We start from the raw sequence: 20819 nt of genomic DNA, 5'->3' as shown, positions 1-20819 counted from the left end.
TGAAATACACTTTTTTAAGGCTGGGCTTCTGTTGCAATATAACTTTTCAAAATGTTTTCCAATTGACTGAAACTCCATTGCACAAAACGAGCATGTCATTAATCGTCGATTTAGAGTGGACTGCATTGCCCAGTGTGTGCATTGAGGAGCACATGTTCGTCTTTACTGGGGAGCAAGTTTGCACTCATGAATGTGGCAAAACATTCAAATCCGTAAGTGGGTGAACATTAAAGTCCTAGATGCTGCAAATCTCTATATCTGGATACGGAATGACTGAAAAAAGTTATGTCTCCAGTGTCAAAATGTGTGTAATGCACTAGTAATTCATTTCCTTTATTGACCAGTGAGGTAGCCATGTATGGAGGTGCTGTAGAGTGAAAATCAAGTTTCAAATGGGCAGTAATCCCTGTGCCTGGATAGCTCAGTCGGTAGAGCATCAGACTTTTAATCTGAGGGTCCAGGGTTCAAGTCCCTGTTCAGGCGTACCTTTGCTTCTTTTACAAAAAATTAAGCAGGAAATATGAATTGCTCATTCTAATATGTGCTATTTCTGATGGCATCGCAACCTTGGGCAATATGACTCTAAGGTAGTGGAGTCCAGAGTTCTTGGATGCTTTGCCAACATTTCAAGCCTGACTGTGCTTCTAAATAGCATGAAATAGCAATCTTTGTACAAAGTTTTAATATTGGGGAGACAGATTGGTCGAAAAAAAAGCAGACAGGCGCTGCTGAGATTCGAACTCAGGATCTCCTGTTTACTAGACAGGCGCTTTAACCAACTAAGCCGCAGCACCTTTTTTGCTTCTGGTCTCCTTTCCTTCCTCATGTAATCATGTAGAAGTGAAATCCACTTTTTTAAGGCTGGGCTTCTGTTGCAATATAACTTTTCAAAATGTTTTCCAATTGACTGAAACTCCATTGCACAAAACGAGCATGTCAGTAATCGACGATTTAGAGTGGACTGCATTGCCCAGTGTGTGCATTGAGGAGCACATGTACGTCTTTACTGGTGAGCAAGTTTGCACTCATGAATGCGGCAAAACATTCAAATGCGTGGGCTGGATGACCATTAAAGTCCTACATGCTGCAAATCTCTATATCTGGATACGGAATGACTGAAAAAAGTTATGTCTCCAGTGTCAAAATGTGTGTAATGCACTAGTAATTCATTTCCTTTATTGACCAGTGAGGTAGCCATGTATGGAGGTGCTGTAGAGTGAAAATCAAGTTTCAAATGGCAGTGATCCCTGTGCCTGGATAGCTCAGTCGGTAGAGCATCAGACTTTTAATCTGAGGGTCCAGGGTTCAAGTCCCTGTTCAGGCGTACCTTTGCTTCTTTTACAATAAATTAAGCAGGAAATATGAATTGCTCATTCTAATATTTGCTATTTCTGATGGCATCGCAACCTTGGGCAATATGACTCTAAGGTAGTGGAGACCAGAGTTCTTGGGTGCTTTGCCAACATTTCAAGCCTGACTGTGCTTCTAAATAGCATGAAATAGCAATCTTTGTACAAAGTTTTAATATTGGGGAGACAGATTGGTCGGAAAAAAAAGCAGAGAGGGGCTGCTGAGATTCAAACTCAGGATCTCCTTTTTACTAGACAGGCGCTTTAACCAACTAAGCCACAGCACCTTTTTTGCATCTGGTCTCCTTTCCTTCCTCATGTAATCATTTAGAAGTGAAATCCACTTTTTTTTAAGGCTGGGCTTCTGTTGCAATATAACTTTTCAAAATGTTTTCCAATTGACTGAAACTCCATTGCACAAAACGAGCATGTCATTAATCGTCGATTTAGAGTGGACTGCATTGCCCAGTGTGTGCATTGAGGAGCACATGTTCGTCTTTAATGGGGAGCAAGTTTGCACTCATGAATGTGGCAAAACATTCAAATCCGTAAGTGGGTGAACATTAAAGTCCTAGATGCTGCAAATCTCTATATCTGGATACGGAATGACTGAAAAAAGTTATGTCTCCAGTGTCAAAATGTGTGTAATGCACTAGTAATTCATTTCCTTTATTGACCAGTGAGGTAGCCATGTATGGAGGTGCTGTAGAGTGAAAATCAAGTTTCAAATGGGCAGTGATCCCTGTGCCTGGATAGCTCAGTTGGTAGAGCATCAGACTTTTAATCTGAGGGTCCAGGGTTCAAGTCCCTGTTCAGGCGTACCTTTGCTTCTTTTACAAAAAATTAAGCAGGAAATATGAATTGCTCATTCTAATATGTGCTATTTCTGATGGCATCGCAACCTTGGGCAATATGACTCTAAGGTAGTGGAGTCCAGAGTTCTTGGATGCTTTGCCAACATTTCAAGCCTGACTGTGCTTCTAAATAGCATGAAATAGCAATCTTTGTACAAAGTTTTAATATTGGGGAGACAGATTGGTCGAAAAAAAAGCAGACAGGCGCCGCTGAGATTCAAACTCAGGATCTCCTGTTTACTAGACAGGCGCTTTAACCAACTAAGCCGCAGCACCTTTTTTGCATCTGGTCTCCTTTCCTTCCTCATGTAATCATTTAGAAGTGAAATCCACTTTTTTAAGGCTGGGCTTCTGTTGCAATATAACTTTTCAAAATGTTTTCCAATTGACTGAAACTCCATTGCACAAAACGAGCATGTCATTAATCGTCGATTTAGAGTGGACTGCATTGCCCAGTGTGTGCATTGAGGAGCACATGTTCGTCTTTACTGGGGAGCAAGTTTGCACTCATGAATGTGGCAAAACATTCAAATCCGTAAGTGGGTGAACATTAAAGTCCTAGATGCTGCAAATCTCTATATCTGGATACGGAATGTCTGAAAAAAGTTATGTCTCCAGTGTCAAAATGTGTGTAATGCACTAGTAATTCATTTCCTTTATTGACCAGTGAGGTAGCCATGTATGGAGGTACTGTAGAGTGAAAATCAAGTTTCAAATGGGCAGTGATCCCTGTGCCTGGATAGCTCAGTCGGTAGAGCATCAGACTTTTAATCTGAGGGTCCAGGGTTCAAGTCACTGTTCAGGCGTACCTTTGCTTCTTTTACAAAAAATTAAGCAGGAAATATGAATTGCTCATTCTAATATGTGCTATTTCTGATGGCATCGCAACCTTGGGCAATATGACTCTAAGGTAGTGGAGTCCAGAGTTCTTGGAGGCTTTGCCAACATTTCAAGCCTGACTGTGCTTCTAAATAGCATGAAATAGCAATCTTTGTACAAAGTTTTAACATTGGGGAGACAGATTGGTCGAAAAAAAAGCAGACAGGCGCTGCTGAGATTCAAACTCAGGATCTCCTGTTTACTAGACAGGCGCTTTAACCAACTAAGCCACAGCACCTTTTTTGCATCTGGTCTCCTTTCCTTCCTCATGTAATCATTTAGAAGTGAAATCCACTTTTTTTAAGGCTAGGCTTCTGTTGCAATATAACTTTTCAAAATGTTTTCCAATTGACTGAAACTCCATTGCACAAAACGAGCATGTCAGTAATCGTCGATTTAGAGTGGACTGCATTGCCCAGTGTGTGCATTGAGGAGCACATGTTCGTCTTTACTGGGGAGCAAGTTTGCACTCATGAATGTGGCAAAACATTCAAATCCGTAAGTGGGTGACCATTAAAGTCCTACATGCTGCAAATCTCTATATCTGGATACGGAATGACTGAAAAAAGTTATGTCTCCAGTGTCAAAATGTGTGTAATGCACTAGTAATTCATTTCCTTTATTGACCAGTGAGGTAGCCATGTATGGAGGTGCTGTAGAGTGAAAATCAAGTTTCAAATGGGCAGTGATCCCTGTGCCTGGATAGCTCAGTCGGTAGAGCATCAGACTTTTAATCTGAGGGTCCAGGGTTCAAGTCCCTGTTCAGGCGTACCTTTGCTTCTTTTACAAAAAATTAAGCAGGAAATATGAATTGCTCATTCTAATATGTGCTATTTCTGATGGCATCGCAACCTTGGGCAATATGACTCTAAGGTAGTGGAGTCCAGAGTTCTTGGATGCTTTGCCAACATTTCAAGCCTGACTGTGCTTCTAAATAGCATGAAATAGCAATCTTTGTACAAAGTTTTAATATTGGGGAGACAGATTGGTCGAAAAAAAAGCAGACAGGCGCTGCTGAGATTTGAACTCAGGATCTCCTGTTTACTAGACAGGCGCTTTAACCAACTAAGCCGCAGCACCTTTTTTGCATCTGGTCTCCTTTCCTTCCTCATGTAATCATTTAGAAGTGAAATACACTTTTTTAAGGCTGGGCTTCTGTTGCAATATAACTTTTCAAAATGTTTTCCAATTGACTGAAACTCCATTGCACAAAACGAGCATGTCATTAATCGTCGATTTAGAGTGGACTGCATTGCCCAGTGTGTGCATTGAGGAGCACATGTTCGTCTTTACTGGGGAGCAAGTTTGCACTCATGAATGTGGCAAAACATTCAAATCCGTAAGTGGGTGAACATTAAAGTCCTAGATGCTGCAAATCTCTATATCTGGATACGGAATGACTGAAAAAAGTTATGTCTCCAGTGTCAAAATGTGTGTAATGCACTAGTAATTCATTTCCTTTATTGCCCAGTGAGGTAGCCATGTATGGAGGTGCTGTAGAGTGAAAATCAAGTTTCAAATGGGCAGTAATCCCTGTGCCTGGATAGCTCAGTCGGTAGAGCATCAGACTTTTAATCTGAGGGTCCAGGGTTCAAGTCCCTGTTCAGGCGTACCTTTGCTTCTTTTACAAAAAATTAAGCAGGAAATATGAATTGCTCATTCTAATATGTGCTATTTCTGATGGCATCGCAACCTTGGGCAATATGACTCTAAGGTAGTGGAGTCCAGAGTTCTTGGATGCTTTGCCAACATTTCAAGCCTGACTGTGCTTCTAAATAGCATGAAATAGCAATCTTTGTACAAAGTTTTAATATTGGGGAGACAGATTGGTCGAAAAAAAAGCAGACAGGCGCTGCTGAGATTCGAACTCAGGATCTCCTGTTTACTAGACAGGCGCTTTAACCAACTAAGCCGCAGCACCTTTTTTGCATCTGGTCTCCTTTCCTTCTGTTAGGCAGAAACCTGTGCAGTTCCCTTGGGGAACACTGCAAAAGATTTAGGACTACAGGTAGAGCAGTAAACCCCTTTGGTAGCAGTCTGTACCACCCAGATTTACCTGGTAGCTGTGGCTGAGCAGTCAGACTTCTCTCAAGAAGAGTTAGGCAGTATGTAAAGTATACACAATATGTACCAAAACACAATAGCACAAGCAAACACTGACCAGAGCTTGGTTTCAAAAGTATATAGTTATTTATTTAAAATACACATAAGTTAAAAACACTCTAGCAAAAATATAGTAAAAGCACTTCAACACAGTTATAATGAAAGTAGATTCAATCCTTTCTCCTATCTAGACAACTCTAAGTAAACACCACTTAATTAAAACAGAGGTGAGTGCTTAACGTTAGATGACACTCTAGTAGTTTCCAAGAAAGGGAGAGAAAAAGCAGAAATAGGTTAGACACACCACTCTAAGGTCCAGAACACTTGCAATAGGCTTAAAGAAGAATAAAGTCACAGGTGAGCAAAAGTCACTAGGCAGGGCCCACTCTTAGAGTAGCCGGAGCGAAAATGTGCCCAAGATCACACTGTTAGTTAGAGATTCAAAGTCTTGCAAAGAGTCAAAAAGAGTTTAGAGTGGCTCAGAAAGTTTAGCCAAAGTGTCCCAGGCACTCCCAGGTTCGAAAGCCGGGGACTAAATCTACCCCGTACAGTCGGTAGCAAGGGAAGCCAGGCGGAACACAGTACCTTAAGCGGAAAGGATCCGCCAGCGGGGGCAGTTGTTCCAGGCAGCGACAGCAAGGCTCGACGTCGGTCAGGGGAGAAGAATATCTCGCTGAAGAGCAGAAGAGAAAGGTCGTAGCACTGCCCGGGAAGAAACCAGCCGCGGAGTCCTCCGGTTAAAGGGTTGGTACCGACTTTCGCGGTATGGGGGTAAAGTGTGGTATTCCGGATGCCGGGGTGCTTGGCACAGGCAAGGCGGCCACGAGATACCTCAAAAGGACGGAAAGAAGGCGAAAACTGGTTGTCCCCACCAGTCAAGGGAAGGAGCCACTCCGTTAAGAGTTCTCCTCGGTCGTCGGGAAAAAGTGGTGAGACGGTTCAGCAGGGCTCCACCGGGTGGTGTCGTCGAAGCAGGTCGGCTCAGCTCTTCCCTCGTCGGATTCTTGGTCCTGTGGCGACTTCTGAAGTCCCAGTCCCCAAAGCCCTGCTTTTATGCAGCAAACCCCCATTCACCCAGCCTAGCTGTCACTCAAACATGCTAAGTGGTGAGCCGGGCGGCTCACCACTTGGGCCAATCAGGACGGAGTGCGACTTGAGTTACCAAGGTAACTCAGTCCAGGGTGCCTAAATCCCCCTCCACCCCTCCTAAGTACCCCAGACAGAGTGGCACCACTTTGGAGGGCTTCTGTGGAGAAGCCCGCCAAAAGTGGAACAAAGGGCTCCACTTTGGGTCAGAGTTACAGAGGCGAACACCAACGCCATTTTAGAATCAAGTTTTGGCAAAAAGTCCCAACCGGAGTTATAAAAATAAATATATAAACCGGCGGTATGTTTAAGGCTACCGTAAATAAATAATTAAATGTGTTAGCCTAAAACAATGGGAAATCCCATAGGGAAATATTCGCGGTCGAATATAAAAAGTAGTTTCCACTGCCACCAGCCAAAACTCGATCAGGGGGGACGGAGACGTGCCCCCTCGACTAACAGACCCTGGGGCAATCGAATTGCCCCAGCCAGTACGTCCACAATATGATGGTTTGTACTGGTTCTGTTCAGGATTCAAGACTAGCAAAGTCTTTGGTGACTTTACATGCCCTGGGAGACAGTAGTCAGTCCCAGGGTATGGAGTCTATGTTGGGGAGTCCCTAGGACACCCCTGGGTCACGGCACAGAGGGTGCTGTGTGACCCACATCACAAAAATACATGAGGCCCTATGGAGTAAGAGACCCCATAGCCCATTCAACACAAGGTTTAACCAAGAAAACACACTTCAACATGTCCAAGAGTGAGGGTAAAAGAGTCTCACTCTTGGCAGGAGAAAAAAATTAAACCCCAGAAATCCCGCAAAGCTGCTGGGGGACTCACTAGGTAGGGAAATTCAGCCTAAACAGAGAATTCTCCCTAACACTCGCCCCCCCCAGACTAAGGGACAGGAGGATTTAATCCACTCCTGGATGAACCTCATACCTCTAGTCGATGATATACATCCTAGAGAGTCCATCAGCATTTTGATGGTGACACCTTGACCTATGCTTAAGGGAGAACTCAAAGGTTTTCTTTTGCAAGCTAAAGGACCTACAAACCCTTTGAGGAACATCAGTCTTTTTGTTATAGGGGATCTGGTTGACCAGTCCCTCAGAAGTTGGGACAACTTCTGAACCTATGTTAGGCTTTTTGAAGGGGTCCTTATAAAGGATTCCCTTAGATCTAGAGGGGCCTCCAAGGTTCCTCACCACCTCTCTTGTGGGAGCAGGTTGGGTCTTAGGCCTCTTGGTTGGAGGGGTTGGGGTTAGGCAATGTACCTGCTTCCCCTTCCTCTTAGATCTACCCTTACCTATTTTAGGAGTTTCCCCCCTAATATTAGGATTTGAGTTGGGGTCTTCAGTAGAAGGTCCAACAGTCTGAAGGTTTTTGGCCTTAGACTTTTCTTTTCTGGTTTTCCACCAGCACTGAGAATTACCAGTTCTCTCAGGTCCAGATAGGGGCCTAGTTGGTCTATCCACCTCTTCCTCAGAAGCAGGGGGAGTCAGAGACTCTGAGACTAGGGGAACAATGTTGGAGCTTGGTTGGGGCGCCCATGTTCCTAGCATACTATCCGGAAATGTGCCTGGGTTAGAGGTCAACTTACTAACACCAGGGCTTGTAGTGGGGTTCTCAGTAGAGGGTCCCACAGGCTTAGAAGGGTCCTTCAAGGTAGCCTGTCTAGCCAATTTGGTTAAGTTCTGCTTCTCCATACTGGGAGGCCTGGGGGTATGTGACACTACTCCTAGAGTTCTTAGGTCATTCCCCAACAGGACCTTCCCAGGTACCTCAGTCTGAACACTGACAGGGATCCGCACTGTCATGTTGTTACACTGAATGAGGGCTGGTAGAATAGGAACCATTTGGACAGGGCCTCCAGACATCTTAGTGGGACCTTTGGGTGCTTTGGCCACATCCTCAGGTTGAAAGAAGCTTTCATCCACTACTGTTCTGCTGGCCCCAGTGTCTCTCCTAGCAGGAGTATCCTGGCCATTGACAAGAACACTGTCCACATAATACACCTTAGAGTTAACAGGTAGGGAGTTATACACAACCCTATTCTGGGGACTAACCAGACCCATAGGCTCTAAGTTTACAGTTGCTTGAAGACCCAAGGGTTCTTCAGCAAAGAGTTCAAAGTGGGCACTAGCCATCTGTACTTCATCCTCAGGAGTGAAGGCTAAGGAGACTGTGCTGATCCCTGCAGGTTTACCCTTGCACTTGGGATCTCCTTTGATATGGTCAGTACCCTGACAGACATAGCATTGTCCAAATGCTCTCTGGAAGGGTGGCTTGTTCTGACCTCCTTCTGGCTTGTGGCCAGAAGGTACAGTAGCCTGACTAGGTTTCCCATGTGGCTTACCCTGGTTATTTTGTGGTTTGGGGCCCTCTTTGGGATAGGAATTATTAGAATTCTCTTTGGAGTCTTTTTTAGGCTGTTTCTCCCCATCCTTCTTCTGAGTTACCCCAGAATCCTTGTGAGTGGCCCTGTTGGCAACCCACAAGTCAGCAGCCTTAGCTAGTTTCCGGGAATCTAATTCCTTGGAATCAGCCAAGTGTTGTCTGAGCTCAGGAGAGCAGGCATCATAAATAGTCTCCAACATAAACAAATTCTTCATACCTTCATAAGTGTTCACCTTGTAACCCTTAATCCATCCCTCTAAGTTTTTCAAACATTCACTCACCCAGGTAGCCCAAGGGGTACCATCATGCTTTTTGAGGCTCCTAAACCTCTTAAGATACTGGGAAGGGGTCTTCCCAAACCTAGCTATCAAAGCTAGTTTCACACATTCATAGTCCTTCCTATCCTCCTCCCCCATCTCCATTACCACATCAGTTGCAACAGGGGGAAGCCTAGAGAACAACCAGGTGAGTAAGTCATTTCCTGTGATGTTCTGGAGCCCATGATTATATTCAAACAGAGACAACCAATCCAACACATCCAACTTAGGCTCATACATACCAACCAATTCTTTAGGCATCCGGGGTCTTTTAGGACTGGAACTTCTAGAGGAGCCAGAGAGAGAAACATTCTCAACAGATAATTTCTTCATTTCTAAGTCATACTTGAGCTCCATTTCCCTTAGCCTTAGTTCTTTGTCAGTTTGAGCATTAAGTTTCTTATACTCCAATTCTAGCTTCATTTTCTCCAGTTCAAAGTACTGAGGACTAAATGTGGGACCTGGTAAAGGTCCAGTAGGCACAGCAGGTAGAGCAGGCAGAGGCCTAGGGGGGACAGTTACAACAGCCTCACCCTCCTCTTCTGACTCTTCCTCAGAAACATCAACATTTTGCTCCATGTTAACTTCAATACTGTCATCTACAGTTGCTGGAGTGGTAGGCTCCTCTGAACCATCACCCAGACTTTGGTTAGCTAACAATCTTTCAATCAGCTCCATTTTCTTGCCCTTAGTCAGGAGATCCTTATGTTTACAGAGCACTCTTAAACAATCAGCAGTTTTGGCTGCCAGGGACTCTTGACTATAGCTTTCTATAACTGACATGTTAGAGGTTTTACTTTTTCAGTGCTAAGCTTTGTGGTTAGTTGCACTAAGGTATCTAAAGCACAATAAAATGTATACTCAATACAAATCCCACCGCTGTACACCAGTGTTAGGCAGAAACCTGTGCAGTTCCCTTGGGGAACACTGCAAAAGATTTAGGACTACAGGTAGAGCAGTAAACCCCTTTGGTAGCAGTCTGTACCACCCAGATTTACCTGGTAGCTGTGGCTGAGCAGTCAGACTTCTCTCAAGAAGAGTTAGGCAGTATGTAAAGTATACACAATATGTACCAAAACACAATAGCACAAGCAAACACTGACCAGAGCTTGGTTTCAAAAGTATATAGTTATTTATTTAAAATACACATAAGTTAAAAACACTCTAGCAAAAATATAGTAAAAGCACTTCAACACAGTTATAATGAAAGTAGATTCAATCCTTTCTCCTATCTAGACAACTCTAAGTAAACACCACTTAATTAAAACAGAGGTGAGTGCTTAACGTTAGATGACACTCTAGTAGTTTCCAAGAAAGGGAGAGAAAAAGCAGAAATAGGTTAGACACACCACTCTAAGGTCCAGAACACTTGCAATAGGCTTAAAGAAGAATAAAGTCACAGGTGAGCAAAAGTCACTAGGCAGGGCCCACTCTTAGAGTAGCCGGAGCGAAAATGTGCCCAAGATCACACTGTTAGTTAGAGATTCAAAGTCTTGCAAAGAGTCAAAAAGAGTTTAGAGTGGCTCAGAAAGTTTAGCCAAAGTGTCCCAGGCACTCCCAGGTTCGAAAGCCGGGGACTAAATCTACCCCGTACAGTCGGTAGCAAGGGAAGCCAGGCGGAACACAGTACCTTAAGCGGAAAGGATCCGCCAGCGGGGGCAGTTGTTCCAGGCAGCGACAGCAAGGCTCGACGTCGGTCAGGGGAGAAGAATATCTCGCTGAAGAGCAGAAGAGAAAGGTCGTAGCACTGCCCGGGAAGAAACCAGCCGCGGAGTCCTCCGGTTAAAGGGTTGGTACCGACTTTCGCGGTATGGGGGTAAAGTGTGGTATTCCGGATGCCGGGGTGCTTGGCACAGGCAAGGCGGCCACGAGATACCTCAAAAGGACGGAAAGAAGGCGAAAACTGGTTGTCCCCACCAGTCAAGGGAAGGAGCCACTCCGTTAAGAGTTCTCCTCGGTCGTCGGGAAAAAGTGGTGAGACGGTTCAGCAGGGCTCCACCGGGTGGTGTCGTCGAAGCAGGTCGGCTCAGCTCTTCCCTCGTCGGATTCTTGGTCCTGTGGCGACTTCTGAAGTCCCAGTCCCCAAAGCCCTGCTTTTATGCAGCAAACCCCCATTCACCCAGCCTAGCTGTCACTCAAACATGCTAAGTGGTGAGCCGGGCGGCTCACCACTTGGGCCAATCAGGACGGAGTGCGACTTGAGTTACCAAGGTAACTCAGTCCAGGGTGCCTAAATCCCCCTCCACCCCTCCTAAGTACCCCAGACAGAGTGGCACCACTTTGGAGGGCTTCTGTGGAGAAGCCCGCCAAAAGTGGAACAAAGGGCTCCACTTTGGGTCAGAGTTACAGAGGCGAACACCAACGCCATTTTAGAATCAAGTTTTGGCAAAAAGTCCCAACCGGAGTTATAAAAATAAATATATAAACCGGCGGTATGTTTAAGGCTACCGTAAATAAATAATTAAATGTGTTAGCCTAAAACAATGGGAAATCCCATAGGGAAATATTCGCGGTCGAATATAAAAAGTAGTTTCCACTGCCACCAGCCAAAACTCGATCAGGGGGGACGGAGACGTGCCCCCTCGACTAACAGACCCTGGGGCAATCGAATTGCCCCAGCCAGTACGTCCACAATATGATGGTTTGTACTGGTTCTGTTCAGGATTCAAGACTAGCAAAGTCTTTGGTGACTTTACATGCCCTGGGAGACAGTAGTCAGTCCCAGGGTATGGAGTCTATGTTGGGGAGTCCCTAGGACACCCCTGGGTCACGGCACAGAGGGTGCTGTGTGACCCACATCACAAAAATACATGAGGCCCTATGGAGTAAGAGACCCCATAGCCCATTCAACACAAGGTTTAACCAAGAAAACACACTTCAACATGTCCAAGAGTGAGGGTAAAAGAGTCTCACTCTTGGCAGGAGAAAAAAATTAAACCCCAGAAATCCCGCAAAGCTGCTGGGGGACTCACTAGGTAGGGAAATTCAGCCTAAACAGAGAATTCTCCCTAACACCTTCCTCATGTAATCATTTAGAAGTGAAATCCACTTTTTTAAGGCTGGGCTTCTGTTGCAATATAACTTTTCAAAATGTTTTCCAATTGACTGAAACTCCATTGCACAAAACGAGCATGTCATTAATCGTCGATTTAGAGTGGACTGCATTGCCCAGTGTGTGCATTGAGGAGCACATGTTCGTCTTTACTGGGGAGCAAGTTTGCACTCATGAATGTGGCAAAACATTCAAATCCGTAAGTGGGTGACCATTAAAGTCCTACATGCTGCAAATCTCTATATCTGGATACGGAATGACTGAAAAAAGTTATGTCTCCAGTGTCAAAATGTGTGTAATGCACTAGTAATTCATTTCCTTTATTGACCAGTGAGGTAGCCATGTATGGAGGTGCTGTAGAGTGAAAATCAAGTTTCAAATGGGCAGTGATCCCTGTGCCTGGATAGCTCAGTCGGTAGAGCATCAGACTTTTAATCTGAGGGTCCAGGGTTCAAGTCACTGTTCAGGCGTACCTTTGCTTCTTTTACAAAAAATTAAGCAGGAAATATGAATTGCTCATTCTAATATGTGCTATTTCTGATGGCATCGCAACCTTGGGCAATATGACTCTAACGTATTGGAGTCCAGAGTTCTTGGATGCTTTGCCAACATTTCAAGCCTGACTGTGCTTCTAAATAGCATGAAATAGCAATCTTTGTACAAAGTTTTAATATTGGGGAGACAGATTGGTCGAAAAAAAAGCAGACAGGCGCTGCTGAGATTCAAACTCAGGATCTCCTGTTTACTAGACAGGCGCTTTAACCAACTAAGCCGCAGCACCTTTTTTGCATCTGGTCTCCTTTCCTTCCTCATGTAATCATTTAGAAGTGAAATCCACTTTTTTAAGGCTGGGCTTCTGTTGCAATATAACTTTTCAAAATGTTTTCCAATTGACTGAAACTCCATTGCACAAAACGAGCATGTCATTAATCGTCGATTTAGAGTGGACTGCATTGCCCAGTGTGTGCATTGAGGAGCACATGTTCGTCTTTACTGGGGAGCAAGTTTGCACTCATGAATGTGGCAAAACATTCAAATCCGTAAGTGGGTGAACATTAAAGTCCTAGATGCTGCAAATCTCTATATCTGGATACGGAATGTCTGAAAAAAGTTATGTCTCCAGTGTCAAAATGTGTGTAATGCACTAGTAATTCATTTCCTTTATTGACCAGTGAGGTAGCCATGTATGGAGGTACTGTAGAGTGAAAATCAAGTTTCAAATGGGCAGTGATCCCTGTGCCTGGATAGCTCAGTCGGTAGAGCATCAGACTTTTAATCTGAGGGTCCAGGGTTCAAGTCACTGTTCAGGCGTACCTTTGCTTCTTTTACAAAAAATTAAGCAGGAAATATGAATTGCTCATTCTAATATGTGCTATTTCTGATGGCATCGCAACCTTGGGCAATATGACTCTAAGGTAGTGGAGTCCAGAGTTCTTGGAGGCTTTGCCAACATTTCAAGCCTGACTGTGCTTCTAAATAGCATGAAATAGCAATCTTTGTACAAAGTTTTAACATTGGGGAGACAGATTGGTCGAAAAAAAAGCAGACAGGCGCTGCTGAGATTCAAACTCAGGATCTCCTGTTTACTAGACAGGCGCTTTAACCAACTAAGCCACAGCACCTTTTTTGCATCTGGTCTCCTTTCCTTCCTCATGTAATCATTTAGAAGTGAAATCCACTTTTTTTAAGGCTAGGCTTCTGTTGCAATATAACTTTTCAAAATGTTTTCCAATTGACTGAAACTCCATTGCACAAAACGAGCATGTCAGTAATCGTCGATTTAGAGTGGACTGCATTGCCCAGTGTGTGCATTGAGGAGCACATGTTCGTCTTTACTGGGGAGCAAGTTTGCACTCATGAATGTGGCAAAACATTCAAATCCGTAAGTGGGTGACCATTAAAGTCCTACATGCTGCAAATCTCTATATCTGGATACGGAATGACTGAAAAAAGTTATGTCTCCAGTGTCAAAATGTGTGTAATGCACTAGTAATTCATTTCCTTTATTGACCAGTGAGGTAGCCATGTATGGAGGTGCTGTAGAGTGAAAATCAAGTTTCAAATGGGCAGTGATCCCTGTGCCTGGATAGCTCAGTCGGTAGAGCATCAGACTTTTAATCTGAGGGTCCAGGGTTCAAGTCCCTGTTCAGGCGTACCTTTGCTTCTTTTACAAAAAATTAAGCAGGAAATATGAATTGCTCATTCTAATATGTGCTATTTCTGATGGCATCGCAACCTTGGGCAATATGACTCTAAGGTAGTGGAGTCCAGAGTTCTTGGATGCTTTGCCAACATTTCAAGCCTGACTGTGCTTCTAAATAGCATGAAATAGCAATCTTTGTACAAAGTTTTAATATTGGGGAGACAGATTGGTCGAAAAAAAAGCAGACAGGCGCTGCTGAGATTCGAACACAGGATCTCCTGTTTACTAGACAGGCACTTTAACCAACTAAGCCACAGCACCTTTTTTGCATCTGGTTTCCTTTCCTTCCTCATGTAATCATTTAGAAGTGAAATCCACTTTTTTAAGGCTGGGCTTCTGTTGCAATATAACTTTTCAAAATGTTTTCCAATTGACTGAAACTCCATTGCACAAAACGAGCATGTCATTAATCGTCGATTTAGAGTGGACTGCATTGCCCAGTGTGTGCATTGAGGAGCACATGTTCGTCTTTACTGGGGAGCAAGTTTGCACTCATGAATGTGGCAAAACATTCAAATCCGTAAGTGGGTGAACATTAAAGTCCTAGATGCTGCAAATCTCTATATCTGGATACGGAATGACTGAAAAAAGTTATGTCTCCAGTGTCAAAATGTGTGTAATGCACTAGTAATTCATTTCCTTTATTGACCAGTGAGGTAGCCATGTATGGAGGTGCTGTAGAGTGAAAATCAAGTTTCAAATGGGCAGTGATCCCTGTGCCTGGATAGCTCAGTCGGTAGATCATCAGACTTTTAATCTGAGGGTCCAGGGTTCAAGTCACTGTTCAGGTGTACCTTTGCTTCTTTTACAAAAAATTAAGCAGGAAATATGAATTGCTCATTCTAATATGTGCTATTTCTGATGGCATCGCAACCTTGGGCAATATGACTCTAAGGTAGTGGAGTCCAGAGTTCTTGGAGGCTTTGCCAACATTTCAAGCCTGACTGTGCTTCTAAATAGCATGAAATAGCAATCTTTGTACAAAGTTTTAACATTGGGGAGACAGATTGGTCGAAAAAAAAGCAGACAGGCGCTGCTGAGATTCAAACTCAGGATCTCCTGTTTACTAGACAGGCGCTTTAACCAACTAAGCCACAGCACCTTTTTTGCATCTGGTCTCCTTTCCTTCCTCATGTAATCATTTAGAAGTGAAATCCACTTTTTTTAAGGCTAGGCTTCTGTAGCAATATAACTTTTCAAAATGTTTTCCAATTGACTGAAACTCCATTGCACAAAACGAGCATGTCATTAATCGTCGATTTAGAGTGGACTGCATTGCCCAGTGTGTGCATTGAGGAGCACATGTTCGTCTTTACTGGGGAGCAAGTTTGCACTCATGAATGTGGCAAAACATTCAAATCCGTAAGTGGGTGAACATTAAAGTCCTAGATGCTGCAAATCTCTATATCTGGATACGGAATGACTGAAAAAAGTTATGTCTCCAGTGTCAAAATGTGTGTAATGCACTAGTAATTCATTTCCTTTATTGCCCAGTGAGGTAGCCATGTATGGAGGTGCTGTAGAGTGAAAATCAAGTTTCAAATGGGCAGTGATCCCTGTGCCTGGATAGCTCAGTCGGTAGAGCATCAGACTTTTCATCTGAGGGTCCAGGGTTCAAGTCCCTGTTCAGGCGTACCTGTGCTTCTTTTACAAAAAATTAAGCAGGAAATATGAATTGCTCATTCTAATATGTGCTATTTCTGATGGCATCGCAACCTTGGGCAATATGACTCTAAGGTAGTGGAGTCCAGAGTTCTTGGATGCTTTGCCAACATTTCAAGCCTGACTGTGCTTCTAAATAGCATGAAATAGCAATATTTGTACAAAGTTTTAATATTGGGGAGACAGATTGGTCGAAAAAAAAGCAGACAGGCGCTGCTGAGATTCGAACTCAGGATCTCCTGTTTACTAGACAGGCGCTTTAACCAACTAAGGCGCAGCACCTTTTTTGCATCTGGTCTCCTTTCCTTCCTCATGTAATCATTTAGAAGTGAAATCCACTTTTTTAAGGCTGGGCTTCTGTTGCAATATAACTTTTCAAAATGTTTTCCAATTGACTGAAACTCCATTGCACAAAACGAGCATGTCATTAATCGTCGATTTAGAGTGGACTGCATTGCCCAGTGTGTGCATTGAGGAGCACATGTTCGTCTTTACTGGGGAGCAAGTTTGCACTCATGAATGTGGCAAAACATTCAAATCCGTAAGTGGGTGACCATTAAAGTCCTACATGCTGCAAATCTCTATATCTGGATACGGAATGACTGAAAAAAGTTATGTCTCCAGTGTCAAAATGTGTGTAATGCACTAGTAATTCATTTCCTTTATTGACCAGTGAGGTAGCCATGTATGGAGGTGCTGTAGAGTGAAAATCAAGTTTCAAATGGGCAGTGATCCCTGTGCCTGGATAGCTCAGTCGGTAGAGCATCAGACTTTTAATCTGAGGGTCCAGGGTTCAAGTCCCTGTTCAGGCGTACCTTTGCTTCTTTTACAAAAAATTAAGCAGGAAATATGAATTGCTCATTCTAATATGTGCTATTTCTGATGGCATCGCAACCTTGGGCAATATGACTCTAAGGTAGTGGAGTCCAGAGTTCTTGGATGCTTTGCCAACATTTCAAGCCTGACTGTGCTTCTAAATAGCATGAAATAGCAATCTTTGTACAAAGTTTTAATATTGGGGAGACAGATTGGTCGAAAAAAAAGCAGACAGGCGCTGGTGAGATTCGAACTCAGGATCTCCTGTTTAGTAGACAGGCGCTTTAACCAACTAAGCCACAGCACCTTTTTTGCATCTGGTCTCCTTTCCTTCCTCATGTAATCATTTAGAAGTGAAATCCACTTTTTTAAGGCTGGGCTTCTGTTGCAATATAACTTTTCAAAATGTTTTCCAATTGACTGAAACTCCATTGCACAAAACGAGCATGTCAGTAATCGACGATTTAGAGTGGACTGCATTGCCCAGTGTGTGCATTGAGGAGCACATGTACGTCTTTACTGGTGAGGAAGTTTGCACTCATGAATGCGGCAAAACATTCAAATGCGTGTGCTGGATGACCATTAAAGTCCTACATGCTGCAAATCTCTATATCTGGATACGGAATGACTGAAAAAAGTTATGTCTCCAGTGTCAAAATGTGTGTAATGCACTAGTAATTCATTTCCTTTATTGACCAGTGAGGTAGCCATGTATGGAGGTGCTGTAGAGTGAAAATCAAGTTTCAGATGGCAGTGATCCCTGTGCCTAGATAGCTCAGTCGGTAGAGCATCAGACTTTTAATCTGAGGGTCCAGGGTTCAAGTCCCTGTTCAGGCGTACCTTTGCTTCTTTTACAATAAATTAAGCAGGAAATATGAATTGCTCATTCTAATATTTGCTATTTCTGATGGCATCGCAACCTTGGGCAATATGACTCTAAGGTAGTGGAGACCAGAGTTCTTGGGTGCTTTGCCAACATTTCAAGCCTGACTGTGCTTCTAAATAGCATGAAATAGCAATCTTTGTACAAAGTTTTAATATTGGGGAGACAGATTGGTCGAAAAAAAAAGCAGAGAGGCGCTGCTGAGATTCGAACTCAGGATCTCCTTTTTACTAGACAGGCGCTTTAACCAACTAAGCCACAGCACCTTTTTTGCATCTGGTCTCCTTTCCTTCCTCATGTAATCATTTAGAAGTGAAATCCACTTTTTTTTAAGGCTGGGCTTCTGTTGCAATATAACTTTTCAAAATGTTTTCCAATTGACTGAAACTCCATTGCACAAAACGAGCATGTCATTAATCGTCGATTTAGAGTGGACTGCATTGCCCAGTGTGTGCATTGAGGAGCACATGTTCGTCTTTAATGGGGAGCAAGTTTGCACTCATGAATGTGGCAAAACATTCAAATCCGTAAGTGGGTGAACATTAAAGTCCTAGATGCTGCAAATCTCTATATCTGGATACGGAATGACTGAAAAAAGTTATGTCTCCAGTGTCAAAATGTGTGTAATGCACTAGTAATTCATTTCCTTTATTGACCAGTGAGGTAGCCATGTATGGAGGTGCTGTAGAGTGAAAATCAAGTTTCAAATGGCCAGTGATCCCTGTGCCTGGATAGCTCAGTTGGTAGAGCATCAGACTTTTAATCTGAGGGTCCAGGGTTCAAGTCCCTGTTCAGGTGTACCTTTGCTTCTTTTACAAAAAATTAAGCAGGAAATATGAATTGCTCATTCTAATATGTGCTATTTCTGATGGCATCGCAACCTTGGGCAATATGACTCTAAGGTAGTGGAGTCCAGAGTTCTTGGATGCTTTGCCAACATTTCAAGCCTGACTGTGCTTCTAAATAGCATGAAATAGCAATCTTTGTACAAAGTTTTAATATTGGGGAGACAGATTGGTCGAAAAAAAAGCAGACAGGCGCTGCTGAGATTCGAACTCAGGATCTCCTGTTTACTAGACAGGCGCTTTAACCAACTAAGCCACAGCACCTTTTTTGCATCTGGTCTCCTTTCCTTCCTCATGTAATCATTTAGAAGTGAAATCCACTTTTTTAAGGCTGGGCTTCTGTTGCAATATAACTTTTCAAAATGTTTTCCAATTGACTGAAACTCCATTGCACAAAACGAGCATGTCATTAATCGTCGATTTGGAGTGGACTGCATTGCCCAGTGTGTGCATGGGAGCAAGTTTGCACTCATGAATGTGGCAAAACATTCAAATCCGTAAGTGGGTGAACATTAAAGTCCTAGATGCTGCAAATCTCTATATCTGGATACGGAATGACTGAAAAAAAGTTATGTCTCCAGTGTCAAAATGTGTGTAATGCACTAGTAATTCATTTCCTTTATTGACCAGTGAGGTAGCCATGTATGGAGGGGCTGTAGAGTGAAAATCAAGTTTCAAACGGGCAGTGATCCCTGTGCCTGGATAGCTCAGTCGGTAGAGCATCAGACTTTTAATCTGAGGGTCCAGGGTTCAAGTCCCTGTTCAGGCGTACCTTTGCTTCTTTTACAAAAAATTAAGCAGGAAATATGAATTGCTCATTCTAATATGTGCTATTTCTGATGGCATCGCAACCTTGGGCAATATGACTCTAAGGTAGTGGAGTCCAGAGTTCTTGGATGCTTTGCCAACATTTCAAGCCTGACTGTGCTTCTAAATAGCATGAAATAGCAATCTTTGTACAAAGTTTTAACATTGGGGAGACAGATTGGTCGAAAAAAAAGCAGACAGGCGCTGCTGAGATTCAAACTCAGGATCTCCTGTTTACTAGACAGGCGCTTTAACCAACTAAGCCACAGCACCTTTTTTGCATCTGGTCTCCTTTCCTTCCTCATGTAATCATTTAGAAGTGAAATCCACTTTTTTTAAGGCTAGGCTTCTGTTGCAATATAACTTTTCAAAATGTTTTCCAATTGACTGAAACTCCATTGCACAAAACGAGCATGTCATTAATCGTCGATTTAGAGTGGACTGCATTGCCCAGTGTGTGCATTGAGGAGCACATGTTCGTCTTTACTGGGGAGCAAGTTTGCACTCATGAATGTGGCAAAACATTCAAATCCGTAAGTGGGTGACCATTAAAGTCCTACATGCTGCAAATCTCTATATCTGGATATGGAATGACTGAAAAAAGTTATGTCTCCAGTGTCAAAATGTGTGTAATGCACTAGTAATTCATTTCCTTTATTGACCAGTGAGGTAGCCATGTATGGAGGTGCTGTAGAGTGAAAATCAAGTTTCAAATGGGCAGTGATCCCTGTGCCTGGATAGCTCAGTCGGTAGAGCATCAGACTTTTAATCTGAGGGTCCAGGGTTCAAGTCCCTGTTCAGGCGTACCTTTGCTTCTTTTACAAAAAATTAAGCAGGAAATATGAATTGCTCATTCTAATATGTGCTATTTCTGATGGCATCGCAACCTTGGGCAATATGACTCTAAGGTAGTGGAGTCCAGAGTTCTTGGATGCTTTGCCAACATTTCAAGCCTGACTGTGCTTCTAAATAGCATGAAATAGCAATCTTTGTACAAAGTTTTAATATTGGGGAGACAGATTGGTCGAAAAAAAAGCAGACAGGCGCTGCTGAGATTTGAACTCAGGATCTCCTGTTTACTAGACAGGCGCTTTAACCAACTAAGCCGCAGCACCTTTTTTGCATCTGGTCTCCTTTCCTTCCTCATGTAATCATTTAGAAGTGAAATACACTTTTTTAAGGCTGGGCTTCTGTTGCAATATAACTTTTCAAAATGTTTTCCAATTGACTGAAACTCCATTGCACAAAACGAGCATGTCATTAATCGTCGATTTAGAGTGGACTGCATTGCCCAGTGTGTGCATTGAGGAGCACATGTTCGTCTTTACTGGGGAGCAAGTTTGCACTCATGAATGTGGCAAAACATTCAAATCCGTAAGTGGGTGAACATTAAAGTCCTAGATGCTGCAAATCTCTATATCTGGATACGGAATGACTGAAAAAAGTTATGTCTCCAGTGTCAAAATGTGTGTAATGCACTAGTAATTCATTTCCTTTATTGACCAGTGAGGTAGCCATGTATGGAGGTGCTGTAGAGTGAAAATCAAGTTTCAAATGGGCAG

The 20819-nt window shown here is 43.2% G+C and overlaps 10 non-coding genes across 10 annotated transcripts; 9 read left to right on the top strand and 1 right to left on the bottom strand.

Annotated features, from left to right (window-relative positions):
* Nucleotides 1-410: 410 nt before the first annotated feature.
* TRNAK-UUU (transfer RNA lysine (anticodon UUU)) lies at nt 411-483 on the top strand. Its single transcript has one exon. It is a non-coding gene; the product is annotated as a tRNA-Lys (tRNA).
* A 768-nt stretch (nt 484-1251) lies between these two features.
* TRNAK-UUU (transfer RNA lysine (anticodon UUU)) lies at nt 1252-1324 on the top strand. Its single transcript has one exon. It is a non-coding gene; the product is annotated as a tRNA-Lys (tRNA).
* Nucleotides 1325-2095: 771 nt separating this feature from the next.
* On the top strand, nt 2096-2168 carry TRNAK-UUU (transfer RNA lysine (anticodon UUU)). Its single transcript has one exon. It is a non-coding gene; the product is annotated as a tRNA-Lys (tRNA).
* A 1610-nt stretch (nt 2169-3778) lies between these two features.
* On the top strand, nt 3779-3851 carry TRNAK-UUU (transfer RNA lysine (anticodon UUU)). Its single transcript has one exon. It is a non-coding gene; the product is annotated as a tRNA-Lys (tRNA).
* A 768-nt stretch (nt 3852-4619) lies between these two features.
* TRNAK-UUU (transfer RNA lysine (anticodon UUU)) lies at nt 4620-4692 on the top strand. Its single transcript has one exon. It is a non-coding gene; the product is annotated as a tRNA-Lys (tRNA).
* A 9429-nt stretch (nt 4693-14121) lies between these two features.
* TRNAK-UUU (transfer RNA lysine (anticodon UUU)) lies at nt 14122-14194 on the top strand. The gene has a single exon. It is a non-coding gene; the product is annotated as a tRNA-Lys (tRNA).
* A 2451-nt stretch (nt 14195-16645) lies between these two features.
* TRNAK-UUU (transfer RNA lysine (anticodon UUU)) lies at nt 16646-16718 on the top strand. The gene has a single exon. It is a non-coding gene; the product is annotated as a tRNA-Lys (tRNA).
* Nucleotides 16719-16955: 237 nt separating this feature from the next.
* TRNAS-ACU (transfer RNA serine (anticodon ACU)) lies at nt 16956-17029 on the bottom strand. The gene has a single exon. It is a non-coding gene; the product is annotated as a tRNA-Ser (tRNA).
* A 2117-nt stretch (nt 17030-19146) lies between these two features.
* Nucleotides 19147-19219, top strand: TRNAK-UUU (transfer RNA lysine (anticodon UUU)). The gene has a single exon. It is a non-coding gene; the product is annotated as a tRNA-Lys (tRNA).
* A 769-nt stretch (nt 19220-19988) lies between these two features.
* Nucleotides 19989-20061, top strand: TRNAK-UUU (transfer RNA lysine (anticodon UUU)). The gene has a single exon. It is a non-coding gene; the product is annotated as a tRNA-Lys (tRNA).
* The last annotated feature ends 758 nt before the right edge of the window (nt 20062-20819 follow it).

Source organism: Ambystoma mexicanum, unplaced genomic scaffold, assembly GCF_040938575.1.
Source record: "Ambystoma mexicanum isolate Mex_15411 unplaced genomic scaffold, UKY_AmexF1_1 Mex_scaf1, whole genome shotgun sequence".
In the NCBI taxonomy this organism is placed as follows: Eukaryota; Metazoa; Chordata; class Amphibia; order Caudata; family Ambystomatidae; genus Ambystoma; species Ambystoma mexicanum.
This window is presented reverse-complemented; position numbering and strand designations above follow the sequence as displayed.